This window comes from Mesocricetus auratus, unplaced genomic scaffold, assembly GCF_017639785.1.
Source record: "Mesocricetus auratus isolate SY011 unplaced genomic scaffold, BCM_Maur_2.0 Super-Scaffold_100037, whole genome shotgun sequence".
Taxonomy (NCBI): Eukaryota; Metazoa; Chordata; class Mammalia; order Rodentia; family Cricetidae; genus Mesocricetus; species Mesocricetus auratus.
Genome location: NW_024429215.1, coordinates 203359 through 222105, shown reverse-complemented (window position 1 = coordinate 222105; position 18747 = coordinate 203359). Strand labels below are relative to the sequence as shown.

Below are 18747 nucleotides of genomic sequence, written 5' to 3'. Positions count from 1 at the left end.
TGTAATGTTTGTAAACAAACAAAGGAAACATGTGGTGTTTTGTTCCTGTTAGCACTTTCACCAGATGTTAGTTGGTCGAAAGCCTTTTTGGCTCTAAGGATTACATTCTATGCTGTCTCTCAGGGTAAAATACAAGCAGTAAATCTCTTCCTATAATGGACTAAGGTAAAACTAAGTACAAAGGCTTAAGGATTTGCTTTCTGGTTAATGTGAGGTTAGCTTGGGAGAGCACTTCCCTATCTGCTGGCAGAGTGAATCCGGGACACTCTTGTTCTCCATCTGAAGACTCAGCAACTTCAGGCACTCTGTAATTCTTGTCCTCAGGTGTCTGTGAATGTCTTAATTGAGTTCTCTTTTCCTGGACACTAACATAGACCAACTGTCTACAAAAGGAAGATAATTGCCAGGCGCAAACTTCTATGTTTACACAAGGACCTGGTTGAGAGAGTAAGGGTATTCATTGTGATTATTTTCTTGCCAGAATCACTCAGTGCTGGGGGGGGGGTCATCCAATGCATAGGGATAAATGTGCCCAGTAAATCATTGATACACTCCTGGAGGTTTTGTGATGAGTTCCACCACAGAAGGGGAGCACTATGGCTTCACAGGGAATTTATAGTAAGGACAGTGACTATTCACAAAGCAAGTCCTCCCATAAGGGTATTCATTGTGATTACTTTCTTGCCAGAATCACTCAGTGCTGGGGGGGAGTCATCCAATATACCAGTGCATAGGGATAAATGTCCCCAGTAAATGATTGATACACTCCTGGAGGTTTTGTGATGAGTTCCACCACAGAAGGGGAGCACTATGGCTTCACAGGGAACTTACAGTAAGGACAGTGACTATTCACAAAGCAAGTCCTCCCACCACCCTGTGCCTGGGCCTCCTCCATTGGAAAATGATTCCGGTGGATTAGCTCCATGATTTGTCAACTGCCTTCTCACTGCATAATTCTGTGGTTCACAGCATGGCCCCTGAGGTTAGAAGAGGGCATTGGATGTCCTGGAGTGAGGTTACAGATTGAGTGCCAGGTGAGGGTGCTTGGAATTCAAGTTGAGTCTTCTGAAAGAGCAGACAGTGCTCTTATCCCACTCAATCATCCCTAAGCCCAGTGCAAAAGTGAGTTTTATTGGGGTGACATACAAGATTGTGGGTGAGGCATTCCTCATAGAAGCACAAAGGACTCAATGACAGCTGCATCACCCTGTGAGGATGATAGCTAAGTAAGCTGGAAATCTCCTAATAGTACCTCTCCCCAAGAGTCTATGGGGCCAATTACATTCAAACTACCCAGTAGTCTTGGGGATGGGAAAGGATAGCAGAAATGTCAACTAAAATGAGATGTTTCTGAAAAGCTAGAAGGGCATCTATCATTTTGCCATTAAGGAAAACAATATAATCAGAGGATAGGAGAATACCTATGATATAAAAGGATGGGCCATTGGATAATGTATACCCGGTGTTTAACAGAGGATGAGACAAAAAGGAATAATAGTGGGTGGGTTAACCAAAATGAAGGATATATGGAGAAGCCTTATGTAATTGCACTGTCTTACAAGATAATAGGAAATACAGTTTTTAAAACTTTGAACAGTGGTATCCCACACAGGTAAATGATGCTGCTTTTACATACCAGGGCTATTAATTGAAATGCTATCTACAAGGTATTGGCTGTCTGCCTAAGAATTACTGGTCATGGATACATCAGTGGCACACTAACCAAAACAGGCATTCATTGCCAGTGCTCTTCCTTGACCACCATAACTATATAGTGTTGCTGAAGACACAAAACCCTTTGGTTACAAGATCAAAAGCAATCTTGAACTTAATAGGGAACTCTCCCTGCTAACTAGCTTTTATAGAACTGCAAGGTTCTGTTCAGGTATATGGCAGAGAAGAAATGCTAATGGTCTTACCCTTTACCCTGCATCAGTAATACAAATCTGTGCAATTCTGGCACAACTGCTTAAGAGCATAACCAACCTGTTTCTTGATAGGATTGACTTCAGCTTCAGAGAAGGGAATTCTTGACTGGTACTGTAGACAGAGTTAAAAAAAAAATCATAGCTTGGAAATTACAGGTCCATGGGCAGAAGTTATTGATGTTTTGTTAACAATAATGTTATTAATCTATCATCTAAATATGCATGTTTATAATGATCAGTTTGTACTACTCTCAAACTTGGTGAGCGAAGTCTTCTCTTGCAGATGGCAGTAGGAAATTTAGAGTTGAAATAGCTGTTCAAAACGTACTGAGACCAAGCAATTGTGCAAGATTGGGGCAACTACCATTTCATGGTTGAGGGAGGGTCCCAGGAGTCTTTTCCCTCAATGAAGGTCTACAGGCAGGTATACTAATTTAGTTAGAGTATGTGGTGGTTTGAAAGAAAGTGGCCCCTAAAAGGAGTGGTAATATTAAGTTTGGTCTTGTTAAAGTAGATTTGGTCTCGTTAGAAGTGTATTACTGCGCTGGGCGGTGGTGGTGCACGCCTTTAATCCCAGCACTCGGGAGGCAGAGGCAAACGGATCTCTGTGAGTTCAAGGCCGGGCTGGATCGACAGCCTCCAAAATAATACAGAGAACAAAACAAAACAAAACAAAACAAAAAAAGAGAAGTGTGTCACTGTGGGGGCGGGCTTTGAGGTTTGATTTGCTCAAGCTTATCTCAGTGTGATACTCAGACCACTTCCTGTTGCCTACAAGTCAAGATGTAACTCCTTCTCCAATCTCAGCTCATTCTCCAGCACCATGTCTGCCTGCATTCTGCCATGGTGATAATGGACTAAACCTCTGAAACTGTAAGCCAGCCCCAATTAATTGTTTTCCTTTGTAAGAGTTGTGATCGTCATTGTGTCTCTTCACAGCAATAGAAACCCTAACAGAGTAAGTACTCCCCCATTTTCCTTCTGTTACTTCAAAAGTAATTTCTGCATGCCTTCAGGGATTTATTTTTTTCAAGGTAAAGTGTCTATGTAACCTGGTTGTCTTGTTATTTGCTTTGTAGACCAAACTAGCTTTGATCTCTCAGAGATCAACCTGCCTCTACCTATAGCACACAGGGATTAGAAGAATGTTGTACTATGCCTTGAGAAAGTGGGGATTTTTAACTTAATTATATATATATAATTATATATATATGGGTGTTTTTCCTGTATGTATGTCTGTGCAGCATGTGGATACAGTGCCTACAGAATCCAGAAGGCATCAGATACCCTAGTACCAGAGTCACATACAGTTGTGAGCTGCCAGGTAGGTGCTGTGATCAACCAAGTCCTATGGAAGAGCAACACTGCTTTCAATCACAACACCATCTCTCCAGCCCCAAGCTGGGCAGTTATAAGCTGTATGTGAGCATGTACATGTTGTCACATTCAATCTTTTTACATTTCTCATCTTTTCCCTATTTGTATTGTTTGATTTTTGAGGGTGGATAAAATAATTTATTGGAGCATGTGTGTGTGTTTTTTCTTTTATTATGAATTTCATGTTTACTATTTTAGCACTAGGCAAAGGATTTGTCAAATTGAATGCATTTGTGTGTGGGGGGGAGTGGAACTTCCAATGAACAGCAAGACATGAGGATTATATGTGGTATACCTTGATAAGGTTTGTCGGGAGTATGAATTTAGTGATGTAGAAAAAGAGGAAAAACTAAAGGCTTTGTCACAATTTTTGATACTGTACTTTTGTCATTATTATTTGTTTTTGGAGACAGGTTTTATATAGTCCTGCCTATCCTGATCAACTAGAAAGATTAGGCTGGCCTTGAATTCACACAAATCCTCCTGCTTCTGTGTCTGACATGCTGGGATTAAAGATGATCATCACTATGCTTGGAATTAGTGTTTTTAGAGGCTGAACAAGAAGTATGTTTATATTATAGCTTTTCTCAGGGGCTTGAGAAATGGCTTAGTGGTTGAGAGTCCTGGCTCCTCTTACAGAGAATCAGGGTTCTGTTATCAGTATACATATAGCAGCTGATTACTGCCTATACCTCCACATTCAGGGATCTGATACCCTTTTTTTTTGCCTCCCCAGGCAGGTAATATACATGGAGTGTACAGACATACATGCAGTCAAAATTCCAATTAAAACAAACAAACAAACAACTTTTTACAGTTAGATTTGCAAAATTTTCTTTGAGTATACATTCTGATAGTTTCTTAATATGTAAACCGCATTAAAGGCTTTCGCAAATTTTATATCTTTATGTTTCTAATATCGTTGTGATTTGTAAGCAGAGAATAGCAAATAAATTCTATATCACATTATTCACAATGGCATTTTTCTCCCCAGTATGAATTTTCTGATGTCCTCGAGGAGTTGAGCACTTAGTAAAAGATTCACCCTGTTCTTTACATATGCAAGTTCTGTCTCCAATATGAACTCTAGATGAAAGATTTGTCCTTCACAGTCTTTGCATTTGTAAGGTTTCTCTTCAGCATGGATTTTCTGAAGTGTTTTAACAGTAGAGGTCCTAGTAAAGGATTTGTCATATAGTTCACATTTCATGATTTCTGTAATGCATTTTAAGATGTGATAATTTAAGAAAGGATTTACAACATTCTTTCCATTCATATAATTTCTCTAGAAAATGAATTTTCTGCTGTCTTCCAAATGATGAACAGTGGCTATTCATGTGTCACACTCACTGCATGTGTAAAGCTACAGTCTAGCATGCCTTTTGTTTGTGTGCATTTTTTTATGGCTATAAAGTGCTGATAACTGAGGAAATGACTTTCCACATTCTTTGCATTTGTAAGGCTTCTCCCCAGTATGAAGTCTTTGATGTGTTTTAAGACTTGAGCACTGACTAAAGGATTTGTCACAGACATTGCACTTGTAGGGTTTCTCTCCAGTATGAATTCTCTCGTGTTTTGTAAGAGTAGACTTTAGAGTAAAGGATTTGTCACACTCCTTACATTTGTAAGGCTTCTCTCCAGTATACATTTTCTGATGGCTTCTAAGTGCTGATAAGTCATGAAATAACTTCCCACAATTTTTGCATTTGTAAGGTTTTTCCCCAGTATGGAGTCTTTGATGTGTTTTAAGATGTGAACATTGATTAAATGATTTGTTACAAATATTGCATTTATAGGGTTTCTTTCCAGTATGTATTCTCTGATGCTTTGTAAGAGTTGACTTCACAGGAAAGGATTTATCACAGTCCTTACATTTGTAAGGTTTCTCTCCTGTATGCATGTTCCGATGGTTTTTAAGTACGACTGACAGGCGAAATGACTTTCCACACTCTTTGCATTTGTAAGGTTTCTCCCCAGTATGAAGTCGTTGATGTCTTCTAAGACTTGTACTTTGGTTATAGGATTTGTCACAAATGTTGCACTTGTAGCGTTTCTTTCCAGTATAAATTCTCTGATGTATGGTGAGGCTTGAGGAGGTATTCAAGCATTTTCTGCATTTCCCACATGAGTGTGGTTTCTCTCCAATGTAGACTGTTTGTTTTATAAGAGTGTATGTAGAGCCAAAATAGTCATCTAATTCTCCCTGCCTGTGCTCTTTCTTTGCAGTGTAGATTCTCTGATCTTGAGCAATGTTGGAACACAAACTTAAAGAGTTCTCACAGTCTTTAGATTGACAAGGTTCTTCTCCAGTGTACATGCTTTCATGTCTGTCTGGGTTTGATGAGTCAACAGAGGCATCCCTGTGACTACTGCATGTGTAGTCATTAGAGTTTTCTGTAGATTCACTTGTTCTATGAAGTGCACATGTGGAGGGGTCATGAAGCACTTTGTCAAGCTCATCACACTGACAAGACTCCTTTTCAGTCTTCACATGGTGATGGACAGGATCACACTTGCAGTAGTTCTCTGAAAATGATACAGTTCAGATTAATAGGGCCTGTTCCAAGATTAAATATTTGATAAATGAGACTCTCTAAGCTCTCTCTTATATGTCAAGTAGCAACTATTTAGAATATTGCTCTTAGTAGTCAACCTTATTCATTATATTTATATGGATTTTCACAAAAACAGAGTGACAGCCTTCACGGAAGATAAAAAATATATTAGAGGAATCAGTGATTAGCCTTGGGATGGAGCTCACTGACTGATTATATCTAGAATACATGTATCTATTTTTAAATATTTATTTCCTTAGATAGTGATCAAAAAGAGGTTAATCCAATCCCAGATTTATAGTATTTATACGTCCCAATGAACAGCAATGAAGAATACTGTTGATAATTCTTTTTAAAATTAAAGGCTTACTTAAAAGCATCAGAGGGTTTCTTTTCCTTTTTTTCTTAAAAAATGTAGTAGAGGCTTCAAATTTATAGATGCCGAGCAACTATTCTGTGTTGAGGAAGTCCTGTGTATTTGTCAATAAAGCACTGTTGGCCAATAGCGAACTAAGATAGGTGGGACTAGGAGTACAGAAGGACTCTGGGAAAGAGAAACACAGAGAGTCAAGATGTAACGCCATGGGGTAGGAAGCCCGGAAACCTCTCTGGTAAGAGAAATACTTAGATTAACAATTATGGGGTAATTTCTTAAGTCAGAGCCAGGCAGTAAGAAACAAGCAAGGCCAACAGCTTCATAATAATATAGCCTCCTGTGCGTTTATTTGGGACTCATGCGGCTCTAGAAACAGGCTGGCGGGAAGGCTTCTCTCAAGGAAAAGGCTTCCCTTTACATAATGGTGTCAGAAGTGGGATTCATCGACTCCTAGTCCCACCTATCTTAGTTCGCTATTGGCCAACAGTGCTTTATTGACAAATACACAGGACTTCCTCAACAATTCTATCAGACACCAGAGGCTCTAGATCATTTGAGGCAGGGCTGTCATGGGCAGCTATTGCTCATTTCTATCCTCCACTGTCTGAGCTCCACACACTGAGTCTACAAGATTACACAGTAGACCACAACTGATATTTAGAAGGCCAACCCACCAAATGTGTGTGTGTGTGTGTGTGTGTGTGTGTGTGTGTGTGTGTGATCTGTTGGAGGACAAAACTCACAAGGCATGTCCTGTGAAGAATACTGCCTTCTAAATAGCTGGTTGCCTCTACCTGAGATTCTCTTGTGTGACAACATGGTCCCCTTCTGATTCCAGCACTGGGACTTGTCCCACAACCTTAGAAGTGTACTTTTCTTATGTCTGGCACAATTATTTCTGTGTACTAATAGAAGGATGATTTCTCCCCGCACTGTGTAATTCTGGTGAATAAAATAAGTCACAGTCACGCTTGTGTTCCACATTGCAATAAAAACCTTAGAAGTCTATTCTCTATAATTATCTTAATGACAGGACAATTTGGCCAGATGAGGTGTCTTTGTAAGAAAAATTAGAAGTGGGACTTTCCCAGATAATACCCAAGGACAGAATATCAGTGTATCTGGATTTGCTATATCAAAGTCTTTCAGAGATTAAAAAGACCAAGAAGTGCCCATAACTTAGCCTGCCTGCCATTCCAGAAAATGCAACACTGACCTGGTTTGACCCTGAAGGTTATTAACACCTTGTACACACTTCCACCTCATTTCTTGACACAAGATTTTAGTGTAGGAAACTGTTTACGTTTTAGCTCTGAGGTCTGTGTGATTTACAGGAAGAGGCTGTTAATTGATTAGCCATCTCTGGAGAAAGAAAGCTTTCTCACATAGTTATTGATTACCCCGAGAAATACAGGCAGATGGTCAGAACAGCTGGGAAATGTCAAGTCCCCGATTTTGTACAAAATAGATACAGGTTCCCTCTTTGTTCTAATCACGCAGGGCAGAAGATGCAATTTTTTTTTTTTTAGAATTGAAAGGATTTTTATTGCCGGTTAACATTTGATGACTATACTAATACGAATCAGCACTGTATGTTCCCCCATGCCTTATGCAGGTTGCCGTGGTTACTCTGACACTGTTTCTAAGTGAACCTGCATTCTCTACTTGGGAGATAAATGGTGTTTGCTTTTTTTGTGTTTACTGAACACACACTTTTAGCTTATAAATTTAGTCACACTTAAGATATGTAGGTTAGTGCAAGACTTTACTGTTTACTCCTTAAATTCCTCTTTGGTTTAGTTTTCTCCCCTTTGTGTTCCCTTCTCTTTTAAGAAATAACTGGAACTGTTTACAGCCAGGACTGCAGTCAGCCATAAAAACAGTTGAGTTGATAAGTATTGCTTTGTATGACTCATATCTTTCTGCAAGGAATCCTCTGTGATTCTGAGAAGTAGCCTTGTAACTTTTCTATTGCCAAAATACTGTTGTGTGTGCAGAGATTTGAAACTAGGGATACATGAATAAAGAACATGACTCCAACAGCATGTGTGTGAGTTCATTCCCTTACCCCTAGATCAGAGGTATCCCCAAGTCCCTTCTGCTTCCCTGTGGCCTTCTGATGGTTACGCTGGAGGTAGGCTTCGGAGCTGGGCTCTCAGGCTGCCATCAGGGTCATTCTCAAGTCTACTTTGTACACTGACTCCTGAGATTATTTCCCAGAGCATGTCTGTGTATTCCCCACTAGGAACAAAATGAAGGATGTAATATAAAGATAGCCAGAAAGGCAATTACAGAATAATCCTACTCCCTGGGCTAATTTTAGATGGAAAGGTTGTAAAATTATTTCAATTTGATGTCACATAATCAAATAAAACTGCATTTTATACTAGTATTAAGTCACCATAATTCAGGTGCAACATCTATTAGTTACAGCAGACACGATACATCCTGGGACCAGGACACTACACTAAGTTAAAGGATTAGGAATCCTTTCAAGTAGAATTGAATATCGCAAAAAACATTGTTAGCTCTTGTTTTCTCTTTCACTTGAGGTCATCACCTTTGTTCTGCTCATTCAGCAGCCCACTCTGGTTGTGGATACTTTCTCCTCTCCACATTCTAGGGCAATCTCATTTGCTCCTGACAGGGAAACATGTCTGCTTTGCATACAATGATCCACATGTTCTGTGAGGTAGCCCATGACTCATGGCAGGGATTTTAGAAACAATATAGGCATTTAACACAGTATCGTGCTCAGTACATGAGGAGAACCCAAAGTAGAGGAATGTAGGAATGATTTCCCAATGGTACATCCTGTAAGTATTCTAAACATGTTTAGGGAGAATTTTCAGTTTGTGTACCTTGAGTTTTTCCTCACAATTAAAATGATGTCAAATGCAATGATGGACATGGAGCTTAAAATATGGGTAGAAATAGCTCAGAATCCTGTGACCTACAATCTATCCTGCCTGCAACATATGCTAGGACAATAGTAGAAAAGAAATTGAGGGAGAATCCAACAAACATCTTATTTTACTTACAGCCCAATCTACAAGATGGAACCCATAGTCAACATTGCTTGGGCAACCAAGAAGCAAAGAGTAGATAGGTCAGAGAACAAACAGTAAAACCAAAAACTACTGCTTAAAAAAAAGTATCAATAAAATGATTCCTAATGATATTCTGCTACACTCATAGATCAGTGCCTTACTCTGTCATCATCAGAGAAGCTTCCTCCAGCAGATGGAACAGATGCAGAAACCACAGCCAGACAGTATGTGGAGAGAGTCTACATGGGATGTCTCCATCAAATCCCTCCCTTCAGAGCTCAGCGAACCACGCAGAAGAGGAGGTAAAAAGAGTGTAAGAGCCAGAGGTGATGGAGGACAACAGAAGAACAAGGCCCTCTGAACCAACTAGGCAAGTGCGAGTGAATTCACAGACTGAAGCAGCAGGCACAGGGCCTACAGGGGTCTGAACGAGGTCCTATGCATGTGTGCTATAGCTTAAGCTTAGTCTTATCATGGGACCCCTGAGTGTGAAAATGAGTAGATTTCTGATGTTTGTGCCTCTTCTTAGGAGTCTTTTCCTTCTGTTGGGTAACCTTGTATAGCATCAATATGATGGGTTTTGCTTTGTCTTATTATTTTATTTTGTCATGTGTGTTTGTTATCTCCTGGGAAACTGTTCTTTTCTAATGAGAGAAGGAAAGCGAGTGGGTATTGAGGGAAAAGGATGTGGGGCGGAACTGGGAGTAGAGGGAGGGAAACGTATAATTGGAATATACTGCTTGAGAAAAGAGTCTTTCAACAAAAGGAAATAAATGAAAAAGAAGACATGGGTGGAAATAGTATATGCTACTAATTTTCTGAATGCATCATGGAACCAAAATGAGGGGTGTATGACACCTCTAAAATGGAAAACAGAAGGAAAAAAAAAAAATATCATGAAAAAGTTCTTTTCTACTACTGAAGTTTCCACAGTCCCATTGTTTCTAAGACAGCATAACAAAAAGTTTCCAACCTATAAAGCTGGTACATACAAAGGATGAGTTAGGAATTTTACAAGTATAATTTCTCACCCAGAGAGACCAGGTTTCTGTAATTCTCCAACATGACATCAATGAACAAAGTCCTCTGAGCAGAGTCCAGGCATTCCCACTCCTCCCGGGAGAAGTCCACAGCTACATCCCAGAATGTCAACAGACTCTGAAACCAAAAAGCACAGACTGATCATGTGATATCAGATAGAGTGCTTTCGTAAGTATAAGAAGACTTGAAGAAATTAGGAATGTAGATGCGAGAAGACAATTTTTCAAAAAGATTATTTCTAATATCGTCACATTGTAAATGAATGATCTAACTCTGTGAAAATTGGGTAACACAATCATTTCACACACAATATACATGAACCAATGCATATTTAAGGTCTGAACATGGATAACTATCTGTTATGGATGTTGTGTTTATGTCCCATAGGATTACAGTGTACATGTCTCAGAGGGAAAACCTGTGATGAGGAAATGTGATTTTAAATTCTTTACATGTAGACCATGCTACAGTGGATCACAACCTGTATTTAAATGAGAATCACAGAAACCTAAAGACATAGGAAGTACCCTCAGGATATGGGATGGGCAAGAACTTTTTGAATAGAAAAAAACAAGCAAAACCGATGGAACTATGTGAAAATAAAGTTTCTGTTTATCAAAGGAAACAATTAGCAGAGCACACAGACACCCACAGAGTGGGAGAGAATCTGTACCAGTGACACTTTGGATATGGGCCCATATCTAGAATTTACTGATAATTACAGAAATCCAAGGATATAAAACTGCCAATCAATATATTGGCAAATGAGCTGAATAGACACTTTGTGAAGAGAGAAATACAAATTGACAATAAAGTGTCTGTAATCCCTAAAACACCATCATGGAAACTCACACTACTTTGAAATACTGCTTCACCCCAGGCAGAATGGCTGTCATCAACTAACCTGACAACAAATATTAGAGAAGATGTGGACAGAAAGTTACCCTTAGTCACTGCTAGGGTGTGTGCATGTGTGCGTGCGTGAGTGCGTGTGCGTGTGTGTGCTGTAAATTAATACAACCATCATGGAAATCAGATTAGTGATTAAAGATAGAATTAATGTATGAACAGCTCTTTCATTTCTGGTCATATACCCACACTTTATTACTGATATATTTACACACCATATATGTTACTGGTTATTCACCAAAGCAAAGAATTGGAATTACCTAATTGTCTATCAAAAGATGAATGTATAATGAATATAGTATACATACAAAATGGAATACTATATGGCTGAAGAGAAATATGTAAAAAAAAATTGCAGAATAATGTGATTGGACTTAGAATGTATACTAGAAAGTGAGGTCATACAAGTTAGAAAGAAGAAAACTACATTTTCCCTCATACATAGAATTTAGCCAGTGATACGTGTTTATAGAAACAATGTACATGTGGAAACTCTAGAACATGGAGAAAAGAGAATAAGAAACATTAAATATCAGGAGTTGAGGTATGACTGAATGCAGGTAATAACACCAGTTATGAAAAATGACATAAAGCTAATTACTTCTCTAGTTCTAATTCTGTCACATGTCTTTTGGTTTTGGGTGGTGGATAATTACAACAAAATATATTCGATTGTGAAAATATAAAATCCCATGAGAGGCTCCAGAGCCTCTGTTCCCAATGACAACTATAACTGTATAAAAGTACATTAAATTGTATAGCCTTTGGGTCTGGTTAATTTCAGTGTGTAATTTTTGGTTGTGTGTTTGTTTGGAACGATTTTTATAATAAAGTTAAAAAAATATCAGAAGCAGAAAATTAAAGGCCTCCAATGTCTCAAAAAATAACGTTTCTAGACAAAATAGGAGGCATTGCCCACTAACCTGGGAAATATTTACTGGAGAATCAGCCATTTCTTTCTGTTTCTCTTCTTTGAGTCTCTCTTTCATGAGCAATGAATAGATGGCTTGTGGACCTTTCACATAACAGGTCAAAAGAAAATGCATAAATTAATACTGAAAGCTGTTAAAGAAAAATGTGAAACCACATGAAAAGGCCTAATAAACAGAATAATACCAGTTGTCCAATAAACGATTCCAAAAACACAGAGCATGGAAATACATTTAAAGCCTGGAGGGAAAATCAACATCAACCATATTGTTGCAACCAGAAAACACTCTCTAGAATTGATGCGCAGACATAAGTGTATTTCAAAACAGCTACAAATTAACACAAGTTACTTCAGTAAAGCAGCACTGAAGATAATAAATTAGAGAAAAAATATACAGAGGAGAATCAGAGGAATTATCCAGGAGAACATGGAAAATAATAAATTTCATATGAAGAACTGATGAATATAGGAGAAAGAAGAAGTAATCATTCATGGGCAAACCATTAACTCTTACAGTAAAGACATAATACTACCCATAATCTAACCAGCAATGGATGGGGAAAAACCTTTTGCACACTGTGAAGCTTTGTCACTGTATCGGTTTAATAAAAAAGCTGATTGGTCAGTAGCTGGACAGGATAAAGCTGGGGGGGGGGAATCAAACTGAATATGTTGGGAAAAAGAAGGGTGGCATTAGGAGAGCTGCTGACCAGACGGAAAATGAGTCCGACACACAAAATGGGATAGAGATAAAGGCCACGAGCCCTGGGGCAGAACATAGATTAATAGAAATGGGTTAAACTGTAAGGGTTAGTAAGTAGTAAGCCTGAGCTATTGGCCAGGCATTTATAATTAATATAAGCCCCTGAGAGATTATTTGAGAGCAGCTACAGGACAGGGAACCTCATGCTTACAAACAGCAACAATAAAATAAAAACCTGAAAATCAAAACCTATGAACAAAAATTCTAGCCACTCTGGAAATCAATGCGGAGAATTTTAAATCTACAGATCCTCAATTTAAACAGTTCCAGCACATGACCCAGCCACACCACTCCTTGGCACATGCTCAAAGGACTTGACATCCCACTCATAGACACTTACATCACCCATGGTCACTGCTGCTCTGTTTACAGTAGCTATAGAAAAGAAACAACCTAAATGTCCTTAAACTGACAAATGGACAGTGAAAGTGTGGTGCACATACACTATGGAATAGTATTTATCTGTAAAGAAAATTGACATCATGTGCTTTGCAGGTACATGGATGGACCTAGAAAAGACCATATTGAATGAGGTAACCCAGACCCAGAAAGACAGACGATTCATGTTGTCTCTCATAGGAAGTGACTGCAGTAACAAGAAAAGTAAAGAGACCACTGTGGGTTGTGAGGGAGCAATAGAGACGGCAGGAACAGGGAACAAGTGATCTAAGGGGGTAAATGGAAAAATGGGACAGATGCAAATAATGGAGAAGGGACAGACATAAACATAAAAGCAGGGTAAAATAACAATAAGGATGTCTAAAAAGTCATCAGCAATCATACTATTACCATCTACCAAAAATGCCTATAACATGTAAGTCTGGATATCCAGTTACAGTTAGAGTATAAATGGAAATTTTCCTATCTGGGTTGATAATGCTCCTCACAAGAGTCACAGATTTTCTGGTGAAACCACCAATACCACGTGTGAGAAGCCTGTTTTAAGTAATTGGTCACAGTTGTCTAGAAGACTTTCAAACATTATAGCCTATTGCTGTTGCCCATGGTTGCCTCCAAGACGTAGAAAGTGAGTCCCTATATTTGAAGAAGCCTTGCACTGCAGACACAGAACCCAGAGGACTCCGGATAGAACTGACCTGAAAGCCTCCTCCCTAGGGACTAGCTCTCAGGGCAACGGAAGAAAACATGTCACCTTCTTAAAGAGGGAGTCAGCCAACAGTCATACCCAGATATAATACCAGCGAACAACAACAATGATCTGTACTGCATGATAACCCTGAGGGTGCAGGCGTAGCACACATGCCTTGGTTTCTAATTGGATTAATACTCTGTCAACAAGAGAGAAATCATAGTTACTACTGGAAACCAAGCTAGTGTTCCCAGGGGTAGTGAAGTAAATTACCTTAGAGAAGAATCTACAATTACTACTTTTCTAAATATTTTCCTTATTTCCACAGATAAGTGTAGTTCTTGCTTCTCATCTAGCTAAGTTATTTTAGCAACACAGGGAGATTATTTCAGAAAACCACAATCAGTCAAAATGTAGACTTGTGATGCTCAGTCCCCACTGACACACAAACAACACAACTCCTTCATCTCAGCTCAGGGGTCACTGAGTAAGAGGTGGGGAGGGAACATTGTAGGAGTCAGAGGAACAGGATGTTTGCTATGAGATTGTGTCTCCTAGAAATGTCAGAGAAGCTACATGCATGAAATCTTATAAACATGGCTGCTAAACATGAGCTGAACAAGGGCAGCATCCAGAGACACACTAACATGGAAGAGAGAAAGCTCAGTGGGTTTCAACTCTAGTCAAACACTAAGGAATTCTGAGAGATGGAGAAATAGTCTTCCCTAGAGAAGAGTGTACCTTATGGTTATCCAATACCAAATGCTCATCCCTCAAAACATATGGACTGTGTAGGTTACATTTTTATGTTTAGGAATACACATAAACACACAATGACAATGGAAGAAAAAGTTATTAAGAAATAATAAATGCCTGTTAAGTCAGGATTGAAGTTCATCTACATAAAAATGTCTATAAGGGCCTTATACAATTTTCTATTATTGCTACTCATATAAATAAATCTTAATAGGAACTAGAGAAATGGTATATAGGTACGAGCGTCTGTTACTGTTTTAGAGACCCAGGCTCCATTCCCAGACCCCAGAAAGTGGCTCCCATCTGTCCATACAATTCTAGAATGCACACGATATACAGTCATACATGCAGCATAACACTCACGGAAAAACTGATTTCACATCCCACTTCCACATTCACTTGAAGCCCTTTCCACTCCTACACAAATCTCTCCACCACACCTGCATCCTTAGCCACGGTCTCCTCTCTCTCCATCTTCCAGGCCCCTTCGTTCTGCTGCACAGGTGAGCAGGTCTGGGTGATCAGTGAGCCCTGAACATGAGAAGGAGATTGTTCAGGAAGCCCTTGGATTTCTTTTTTTTTTTTCCCCTGTGGGGAAGAAAACATTTTTTTAATGTAAGTTAGAAATAAGCTTGTTTCATATGTCAATCCCAGCTCCCTTTCCCTCCCCTCCTCCTCTGCCCTCCCGACCAGGCCCCCTAGCCCCCCACTCAATCCCCACTCCAATCCCCAGAGAGGGTGAGTCCCTCCATGGTGGATCTCCAGAGTCTGTCATTTCATCCAGGGCAGGGCCTAGGTCCTCCCTCAAGGCTCTTGGATTTCTAACACAGTGCTGTGCTCAGTAGATGAAGAGAAAACTAAATACAGGATTATACAAATGATTCCCCAATTGTTATGCATCGTCAGAATACTGAAAATATTTAGAAAGCATTTTAAGTTAGTGTCACTTGAATCTCACTTCCAATCACAGTTTGGTCAAATCTCAGGGGCAGAAATGTAAGTGAATGATTGAGATGAGAATATCATACACTAGGGAAGTTCTGAATGTATCATGGAACAAAAATGATGGAAACCTTACTCCTCTGAAAAGCACGCAAAAGGAGAGAACATTTCATGAAAATTTTCATTGGTCCTCTGAAGATTTCACTGTACACTGTGATATGAGACTCATTCACACACAGCTCATACAAATACAGACTAGTTTTCCTAGGAGCCAAAGGAGGAGCAAGGAAGATGCATATTCTGCAACAGCCAATCTTTGTACAAAGCCATCTGAGCAGGGCTGAGACATTGCTCCTCCTCCTGGGAGAAGGACACAGTCACACCACTGTCAATAGACCACAAAATAAAAAACAACAGTTTGAAAGGTCCCATTGATGCACACCTTTAATCCTAGCACTTGGAAGAACCAGATGGGCGGAACCCTGTGTTTTCCAGTCCAAGTTGGTCTACAGAGAAAGTTCTGGGCTCGACAAAGCAACAACGGTATCTTGGGTCTCAAACAAAACAAACACAAGAACCAAAACCAATGGTTTTGTTATGTGTCCATGGTCAGAGTGCTATTCTTGAACCCAGGAGACAAAAGACTATTGCATACATTTTTCTGATATAGATGAGTTACCATAACTATTCAAAAGATGTTTTCTAGAAACATCCTATATTATAATGTTTTTTCTTCTTTAGGAGAGAGGGTTTCTCTACGTAGTATAATCCCACTGAAGGAGAGTAAAGAGCATTGCCCAAATTAAGCGAGCTTTATTTTCTGTCAGACAGGGCTATATCCCTAAAGTAGAGTATGAAAATACAGTGCTGAACAAAGGAAAAAGTGGGGCTTATATTTCCCTAAAATTGCAGGGCAAAGCGGGTTTTTTCAAGAGCTGCTGGATTTCAAGATGAACTTTTGTTAAGGTGGGCCTTGGCTGAACATTTATAATTATCTGGCAGAACACTGACTTATCAGGGTATGTTCCAGCTGTGAGTCAGACTCCATAGCTCGGGGAGCATGTCAAATTCCAGAAATGGGTTAAAGCACGGTCAACTTGAATTTGGCAACAAGCAGAAATAAACTTGTTCTGACTTTATAACAAACTGGATTCCTTCCTAAGATGGAGTCAGGTTGGTCGATCATTAAGCCATGGCTATCTGGAAACTCACTCTTTTTTGTTTGTTTGTTCATTTGTCTGCCAACATCACCTGGCTCATAATGCCTTTCTTAACTGTCAAAATAATCAAACACCACACAGTGCCCTTCAGATTTCAAGGGGCAACACTAAGAATTCAGCACAAGAAGACATATGTACCTTCTTTTCCTTTTTTATTCTTTTTGTTTTGTTTTGTTTTTGTATTTGTTTATTTCGTTAGAGACAGAGTCTCTAACCATGTAGGAATGGGTGACCTGGAACTCATTATGGTGGTCTCTGACACAGAGAGATTCACCTGCCTCTGCCACTGGAGCGCTGAGATTCCAGGCCTGTGCCACTTTCGAGGCCAGCCTGGTCTAGAGAGTGAGTTTCAGGACAACCAAGGATACACAGAGAAACCCTGTCTCAAAACCCCCAAAACTCCCAAATGTATATTCGATTAACTCTGCATCTATTCATTCTAAAGGCTCTCCTGGGATGCTAAATCGCTAAGTCCCCAGGTAACACAGAAGTTACCGTGGAGGATTGTAAATTTCAAGAGCTTTGTCCTTTCCACCATAGCAAAGAGAAGCGTGTTTGCAAACATCGACAGATACATTCAAATATTCTACTAGAGTGCTTTTATAAGAATATTTTGGAAACCAGAGATCTATGAAAAAAGAGTAAATAAGATTAGTCCAGTTCATATGGTCTAAAAATTTCCGAGAAAAGTAAGGTGTCCACATCAGAATTTGGGAGCCGGCTTCCCGATGAGCAGCAGAGAAACCGCTCGCACCCCGTCCCCGCCCTCCCGGGTCCCAGCCCCGCGGCTCCTCTGACCTGGGAGGTTCCACGGCCGCCGGGCTGCGGTTCCCGCCACTGCGCTGCTGCTGACGCTGACTTTCCCAGGCCGCCCGCCCCGCGCGGACACTGCGGCTCCGGAGTCTCCAGGTCCCCGCGGCGCCCGCCGCGTCCCCCGCACCCGGGTCTGCAGCGCGCGGTTCCTACCGTGAAGGTCCCAGAGCAACGACAGGGAACGGACACTTGTCACTGCGGGCTGCGGCTCCGCAGCTCACTTCCTGGTCCTCATCCACGATATTTCCCAGCTTCCGCTTTCATCACTAATCTAAACCTACCCATTTTCCATCCTTCGCCAATGTCCCGCCAATGGTCCACAGCCTCCCAATGGATGCTTCCGGTTTTGTGTCCCCGCCCCCACGGCCCCGCCCCTCCCACTCGGTCTCCGGCCGCCTTCCCCAAGGCTGCAGCTGTCAGGCTGCCCTGGACCGGCTCTGCACAGACTCCACACATGCTTGCTGCAGCCTAGACCAGAGCTGCATCCGAGAGGACGCTGCACCCCGGGGTCTGACCCCACAGTGAGTTCTGAAACCTTCAGAGAAAAGACAAGCAGCCTAACCTCGACTTGACCACCAGACTCCAGGGCTACAACTTAACACCAAACGATTAACAGGTTAAATTCAGATGCCAGAGTCCCATCGCCAACACAAACATCACAAGACAAAACCAAATACTGAAGTTGTGCCTGGGGGAGAGACATTTCAGGAAGTTGGAGTTTGAAGTTTCCAGAAGTCAGTGGTCAGCCCATTGCCAACGGCCCAGGGCTGAGTTCATTCCGTGCTCTCATCCCAAAGTGGTGGACTTGTCCTTTTTCTAACTGAGAAACAAGTTTGTCTGTGTGACTCATGCTTAAGGTCCTTTTGGATACAACTGTTTTTTTTTTCCCCGCCTTTAAATGCAGTGGTGAATGCCTAGACTCTTTGCTGTCCTAGATGCAAGAAATAAGTAATGTATGCGGTCCCAGTCCAAAAAAAAAAAAAAAAGCCAGTTATA

General features: G+C 40.4%; 1 pseudogene; it reads right to left on the bottom strand.

The window, feature by feature from the left end:
* Positions 1 to 4113: 4113 nt before the first annotated feature.
* LOC101832688 lies at positions 4114 to 17898 on the bottom strand (annotated as a pseudogene).
* Between the last annotated feature and the right edge of the window lie 849 nt (positions 17899 to 18747).